Source organism: Amblyomma americanum, chromosome 2 (genome assembly GCF_052857255.1).
Source record: "Amblyomma americanum isolate KBUSLIRL-KWMA chromosome 2, ASM5285725v1, whole genome shotgun sequence".
NCBI classification, from domain to species: domain Eukaryota; kingdom Metazoa; phylum Arthropoda; class Arachnida; order Ixodida; family Ixodidae; genus Amblyomma; species Amblyomma americanum.
The window spans coordinates 106,175,304-106,183,072 of NC_135498.1; the positions used below are offsets into that span (position 1 = coordinate 106,175,304).

The window sequence follows — 7,769 nt, forward strand, 5'->3', positions numbered from 1 at the left end:
GTTTTTTATGAGGTGAATAGCGCATGGATATATATCTACTGAGGCTACAGACAAAACGTACGAATACGCAAGCGTAAATGAAATACTCTGTTAAGTTAAAAGTCACGCGCATGATCATTTCGTCGTGAGAGCCGCTTCGCAGTAAGGCCCTTGCCGTTCAGTTCTAGAACAATTTAAACGCGGCCGTTTTTAGAGAGCCGGCGTCCAAGAAACAGCACCGGTGGTAGAGAACAGCCGCGAGGGCCGTCAGTGGACTTCAGATTGCAAAAAAAAAAAAAATTGAAGTAGACCCTTAAGCTCCGCATTAAGGGTATGGCGCGGTAGCTGTATTGGGTTAATGTCCATATATGGAGAATGGGTCATTCTCTACTTTACATTCGTAGATCCCTGGGAGTCGCCATAACACTTCGGGTGCAGAGGTACTGCTGCGCAGCGGTTAAGCGATGCGCCACTACCCTGTGGTAACAGGTGCTCCCACCGTTGAGGCTTGTTGCCAGGCTGCTCTTGTCGAGCAACGTCTCGACAGCAGTCATTCATTTAACTGCCATATGCCACGGTGGTCATTTCGCTCACAATACGGTGTGCAGGTTGCGATGATGCCAGGAGGTTACATGACCTAGGTGGCCCATCTGCATCATAGGTTGCCTCTGCGGGAATTTTTTGCTAATTTTCAATAAGGCCGACACCGAAGACGACGCCGGATTTCCTGCGACACGAGCTCCTCAGCACTATCACGTTAAAACCATCGTCGCGACATAAAGACGCGCCCTGCTCATCTGCTCGACGGCTGCGTCGAATGCAATCCAGCCGCGCCGGCCGCTGGCGTAAGCGGCGCTGAACGCTACGCACCCGTGGCGCCGCCTGGCCTTTGCAGGTAGAGCGACGACCCTATATAACTGTAGTGGGTGAAAGAGGCGCGCGAGGGCGCTGCGCCGCCTCGGGCAGTTCGCTTCCCGCTCCATCCCCGGCCGAAAAAGAAGGGTGCATTCCGCATGAGAAATCCGAAAGGAGTCTAAAACCTTTTGTAATAGGCGCAGGACCAGTGACAAAACCGAGCCCCATCCTCTGCTCTTGCTCACCTTATCGTCACTCTGCCAAGAAACATCCAACCCCCCCCCCCCCCCCCCCCTCCCAGCCCCCTTTACGCCAGGCTTCTACTGAAGCAAACGCTACGCACCACGTTGTTCATGTTACAGATCCGGGAAGGGCTAGCGCCGTCTATATCGCCACATCTCGTTTGATGAGCCGCACCAACACGAGTCCCAATTTAAGCTAATAATTAAACTAGGTCCGTATTCCGAGTTTCTGTCATAATAAAGTGTCAATCTGCCCCAGCGGCTACACCTGATTGGTCGACACACCAAGCGGTTGTGGTGGTTCGGATGCAGCGAAAAGGGTCGCAGACATCGACGGTGACATCAAACACAGCGTGAGCCCCTCTATCAGCAGATGCTGAAGGACAGCCAACATGGAGGCCCCATCTGAAGTGGAGCCTCTCGCTGCGAAGTAAACTCGTCGGTGTTACTGCGTTTTTTCGGCACGTGAACTGGCTATAAAAAGGGTACGGGACTTAAGCTTCGTCATATCCTGCCTATAATAAATTGGATGGATGATAAATTGGACCTGTTTTTTATTTACCTGGACGATTCGGTAGCTTCTGTGCCAAACGAGCACCGGTTTGTCGTAGAAATTGTTCTCTTCATTCAAACCGAATGGCGCCACTATCACCGGAGTTATTTCGTCTGCGTATGTTGATTGATGTAACATAAAGCATAACGACCCGCAAAATACATGCGTTTACTGCGCGCAAACGTGCATTTCCTATTATAGAACTCTCTATTAGCTTTTGAAGCATCCTGAACCATTATCGTGTGTAATGTCTGCCAGAATGAAACCGCTCATGTGCAGGGATGGTCAGTCGCCAGCGATGCGGTTCTACGCCGACGCGTTTGACATGCCAGAGGTGGTTTTTCGGCGTCCCTTACGGTTCTCGATATCCGTGGTGTATTGGCTCTGCCTTAAGCTCGCGAGTTAGCTTGCAAGTTATTTTCAGGCGTCAGTGTGGGCATGCCTGCGCTTCGCACCGTGGCGAACCTATAAAAACTTCGTCTGCGAAGTCTCCCAACTCATCTATGAAGAGAAACACAGCAAGAAGATTTTGTTAGCTCATCCATTTTATTTATTTGCGGCATAAAAATTAAAAACCTATTAGCGGCATCTCGCCGTTCTTCCAGTGCCTGCATAAAAGGAATGAAAAACGTAAATTACCATCTGCACAAACATTCGAAAACAAGCTCTAAATTACGTTCAGCGATGTTGCAGACGGCAATTCTTCACGGCGTCTTGGTTTACCACGGCACGGAGAGCGCATTGTGCACTGAGTGAGTGCATGCCACAAATTTTCCTATCCGTTCCCTTTTACCCTCAAGATGAATGTGAAACGCCGTGTTGTGCGAACAAGCTAGCTACCTTTTATTTACCATAGGCAATTGACGGCTGTAGCGGCCGCCATCTGTCACTCAAAAGGCATGCGTATTGTGTACAATATTTTCTCCTTTAAATACACCTGCGGCCTTCATAGTGCAGAAAAGAGTATCTAAACTATTGTTTGTATTTGTCGAAGTCAATTGGGCAAATAAAGCAGCTTTCATATTACCCCTTTAGAGTGAAATCCGATGGGCAACTAAACTGGTGGCTGAATGTTTTTTCTCTCGCATTGACCGCGTTCCATTTGTAGGCAAAGAGCAAAAGCCCCGCTGGACGTTTCCCTGCGGCAACCGCAACGCGGTGACATCCTGCCGCCGCTCAAAGTCGCAACCGAACAGACATCCGCTTCCGTCGTTTTGACCAAGCAGGTGCGGCCGCTGCGGCAGATTATGACGCTTTTTGTTATGACACAAACTCTGAATATGGCGCCTGGTTCTTCTTGTTTCCGGGTTTTGTGTCTCAATTTCTCTCAACTCTATGTGGACCCGAGTGAACGTTGAAAGCATGATGAAGTCCAAGTGAGGGGACGTCAGATACCTGAGTTTAAACAGAATAGGTCACTCTGAAGCAAGCTGGGCAACATCGTGACCACATATCATGACCCGTCATGTTGGTAGAGTTACCACAGCTTGATAAAGGCTTTGTAAATAAATCAGTACTCGTATAACGAGAGCTGCGAAGTGCAAACGCGCCGTTTTATTCAGTAAAGTCCAGCGTAACACCTTGATGCGTAAACCACTGCCTGGTATTGATCTGATACCTTTAAAACCACCCACTGTAGTGGCACAATAGACAAGCGCTCAATCAGGCACACTAAATGTTTGGTCGCAATAATCTGTTTCATTTTTCATCTACGAAAGAGAAGTGGGAGGCGTCTTAATTTAGCGGAAAACCAGGTTCCATTTCCATGCAGCGTGCACGCATAGCAAAAGTGTGCGCACGAAAGCTGCCAACCACAGCGTGTAGCGACAAAAAGAGCACAGAAGTGTTCAGTCGCAAAGAAAACCTATACATATTTCGCGTCGAGGTTTGGGAGGAACTAATTGCGAAGTTTTGCGCAGGCAGAATTTGTCCGGAAACCAACAGCGGTTTTCCAAAAGGCTCATCGGTCTATTTCATTGACAACCATGTTCCACTGTTGTATTTTCCTCCATTCATATATATTCGCGATATACGGAGGTAGTGGGTTCGGATATCAACGGCGGCATGGTTGTTTTATCTGCTGCTTTAAAATGAATTTCCTTTAAGCGACAGATTAACTGAAGTATTATTCTCCCATTGGTACAGCCCTACACATAAAAAAATAGAAACGTTCCCATATGCACCTTGGTTTCGGTGACTGTTGGCTTCACACACACACACACACACACACACACACACACACACACACGGTTTCGAGTCTGAGTCTATCAAAAAAATGCGTTTAACATTCAAGTCATTTCTGCAGTACCCGTTCCAAATAGTCTCCCTTGCAGTATATACTGTTGTGCCTGGACAACCAGCCCGGATTCCGAATCTACAAGATGCAGAATTTACCCTGCGAACGCCCTCGGACAAGCCCGGTGCTGCGCCGCAAAGCAAAAGCGGCCTGGCGCTCCCTTGACAAGCTAAGATGCTGCGCCGCCAGGCAGTGTCGTCCTATGGAGAAGCATCGGCGAGCGACATGTCCAAACTTGCAGCAAATTGCTAAACAGCCAGGCGCCGGTTCCCCTTTCCGCCTGGAAGTCACCGCGCACGCCAAACTTGAAGCGGGTGACCGGCGTAGTCGCTGGTTGGACCTCTCGGACGGCCGTCAAGTGCTGGCTTTGTACGGTTTGAGTGACAATCATTTCTCGCGGCTTTATAAGCCCCAACGCTACCGCCTGGAGAGCACCTCCGATCCACCGAGCCCGACCTACAGAGATATCATCCCACCGTGAGCCGAGTGCCGCTCACGAGGGGAGTGAGATGTGTGACGCGTTGGAGCCTCGCCGGACGTCGCCGTGCGAGAACAGTCGCGTTTGCTGTTAGCTCTCGGCCCCCGAGCCGATTTTGTCCTGTATAATGAGCTTTACATAGCGTATAAAATCCATTTTGTTATTCTCACCGACGCCTGACTCGGAGCCTTCCCTACCAACTAGAGAGCTGGCAACGCTCTGTCAAAAAACTGGTGGTGAGCGTAACGGGACCACCTCAAAGTAGCAACAGTGGATGGCAGCTAAGGGATTGACCGGCATCAGCTACCTCGGCGCGGTGAGTGCCTGTTTACCTCAAGCGCCATACGTTCTGTGACAAAGGTTATAGTAGCTTAGGGAAGGATTTATTGTAGCATTGTGTTAACCTTGTGTGTGGCAAGCTTATTTAGAGTTTTTAAAACCAGGGGATGCCGAGGGGGTAATACGGCAGTGTGTGAAATACTTGCGGATGTCTTACTAGCAGCGATGTAGTAGCGTACAACAAGTATGTTCAAAAAGGGTAAACAGCAAGAGAACAGTGTGAACGATGGGGAAGTACAAGCTGAAAGAACTCCAAATTTGTGAGGAGCCATCTTCCCGGTAACGCTGGCATTGAATTACGCTCAACAAAAGGAAAGAATGCTATCCTTGAGGTCATAAGGACTGTGGACTTAACGGTTGAGGAAGCCGAAGAGGCCTGGGCTGATGTCAAAGAGAAGGAACGTCGCGAGGAGGAAAAGAAAGAGAAGGAACGTTGCGAGGAGTGAAAGAAAGAGAAGGAACGTCGGGAGCACGTGATTAAAATGAAAGAGTTGGAGACCCGAAATAGCTCGCCGGCGACTAGTCTCGCTTCTAACTGTCCAAGAATACGCGATCAACTTCCGCCCTTTGTCGTCGGAGAGGATATGGCCAAATACCTCGTGAAATTTGAGCACGTGTGCGAACGGAATAGCACTTAGCGGTCCCTCTGGGCACAGAATCTGTTAGCCTTGCTACCCGGGGAGGCATCGCACGTAATAACTTGCTTATCGAAAGAGGCGTTTGAGAGCTACAGTGACGTGAAGGAAGAGCTACTGCGGAAGTACAAATTGTCGCCCGAAGCTTTCCGGCAGAGGTTCCGGTATGCAAAAAAGGGCAGGGAGTCGAATGTTGACTTCGCGTTTCGTCTAAAAGCCGACCTGGTGGAATGGCTGAAGGGCGAAGAGGTTTACGACGACCGCGATAAAATCGTCGAATGCAGCACGTTAGAACAGTTCTACCGTTGCATTGATGAGGATGTCAGGCTCTGGCTGCAAGATAGGTTAAAGGAGGTTAAGCTAAACAAGGCAGCAGAGTTAGCGGAAGAGTATTTCACCCGCCGCAACTTGCACAGCAGGGCAGTGCGCGTAGAAAAAGCAGATAGGAAAGGTTGTTTTTCAAGGAAGCCCGAAGAACGGAAGCAAATCACGCGTCGCGAGTTTCGGAAAGACGATTTCTTTACCAAAGAAACTGTAAGGGAAGGACAAATGCATCTCAGAAGGCTAACGATGGTCCCAAGCAGCGAAACGATGCGACGCGTTCTTTGGAAAAACGGAAGCCGTTGACCTGTTACAACTGCCAAAAACAAGGGCACATCGCGGCCAACTGCCAAGAGAATATTGCTTTTGCAACAATGCGGGAAACAAACAAAAACATGCGACAATTGGAGTCATATATGCAGGAAATTAAGGTAAACGGCAAAAGTGCAGAGCACTTCGGGACTCGGCAGCAGCTATGGACGTTGTCCACCCGTCTTTCGTCTCTTTGAGTGGTTTTACAGGATAATGCGCTTGGATACGGCAAGGGGCCGACGAGGAGAGTGTCTGTTTACCGATCGCAACCGTTATCGTTGAAGGAGAGTATGGGAAACTTAACACAGAAGCCGCTGTCTCTGCCGCCCTCCCGGAGCGCTTTCCCTACCTCTTCTGAAATAGCTCGGAGCAGCTGCTGAAGGATCAGGGCAAATTATTCTTTGCCGACGTGGGGGCACATGGCCCTCGCGCGATCCAAAGCGCGCCAGCTGTCGAAGGAACTTGACTTTGCGTCGGTGAGCGAACAGCGGTGCGGCACACGGACCGATCAAGGTAACTTGAGTGGCGAGCAGGCATGAGAGATGCACAGCTCGGAGGCTGGCCTGGGCGAGCGTGGCCTGGAAGTGACTAGGAGTGACACGTGCAGTGCTAGCCGCGATGTAGACACGACGCCGCAGTTAAGCGACGCGGTCTCCACACTCGCTCCGGTTTCCGCCAGCTGGCAGGAGCTGGCTGCAGTTGAAAGGGAAACGCTGATTCGCGAGGAAAGGAAGACTGTTCAATAGCCGATCTGGTGAAGAGCACCAAACTGGTAGTGTAAAAAAAGAGGGTTTCATTTTACGAGGAATCTCACTTAATGTACCGCCGCTACACGGATATGCAGGGTCGCAAAGATGAGCAGCTTCTGATTCCCCGAAAATATCGCCCTCAGTTACTGGAACTCGTGCACGAAAATGCGTGGGATGGGCACCTTGGCTTAAAAAGTTCGAGGCTAGAATGGCTCAGGAGTTTTACTGGCCGTATTGTTGGAAGGATGTCGAACAATTCGTGCGCTCTTGCGACACCTGCCACATAGTCGGCAAATCTACTGACAAGTGGAAGGCACCGATGAAGTTGGTGCCAGTCATAACTGAACCTTTTCGACGACTGGTAATCGATATTGTAGGTCCTCTGCCAGAATCAACGAACTGTTGTAGGTATGTTCTGACCGCCCTCTGTGTCGCGACCAAGTTCCCCGAGGCGGTACCTCTTAAGGAGCTAAATTTCTCCCAGGTCGAAGATTGAAGAAGGAAACCAGCGCAAAAGACGAAGACACAGGAACAAGAAACACAGGACGACGCTGGACTATCGATATTCCAGCGTCGTCCTGTGTTTCTTGTTCCTGTGTCTTCGTCTTTTGCGCTGATTTCCTTCTTCAATCATGTACCGACTCGCCCAGCTCTCCACTCTACTTCTCCGAGGTCGTAGACGCTCTGCTCTCCATGTTCGCACGCGTCGGGTTATCTTCCGAGATTCAGTGGGACAATGGCAGCGTCTTCACCAGCTGCCTAACTTCGACTTTTTTAGAAAGATGCGGCATCAAAAGTGGTGCACAGTTCCATCCATCACCTGCAATCTAACCCAGTAGAGCGGATGCACTCGGTACTGAAGCGTATATTGAGAGCCGTGTGCTTTGAGCGTCACAGTGTCTGGGAGGCCTGCATTCCCGCCGCTATGTTCGCCTTGAGATCTGCTCCCCATGAGAGCACAGGCTTTAGCCTCGCGGAGCTTGTATATGGCCGGAGCCTAAGAACTCCGT

At 50.1% G+C, this 7,769-nt stretch overlaps 1 pseudogene; it reads left to right on the forward strand.

The window, feature by feature from the left end:
• The first annotated feature begins 4,127 nt into the window (after nt 1–4,127).
• On the forward strand, nt 4,128–6,756 carry LOC144119974 (uncharacterized; annotated as a pseudogene).
• Nucleotides 6,757–7,769: the final 1,013 nt, after the last annotated feature.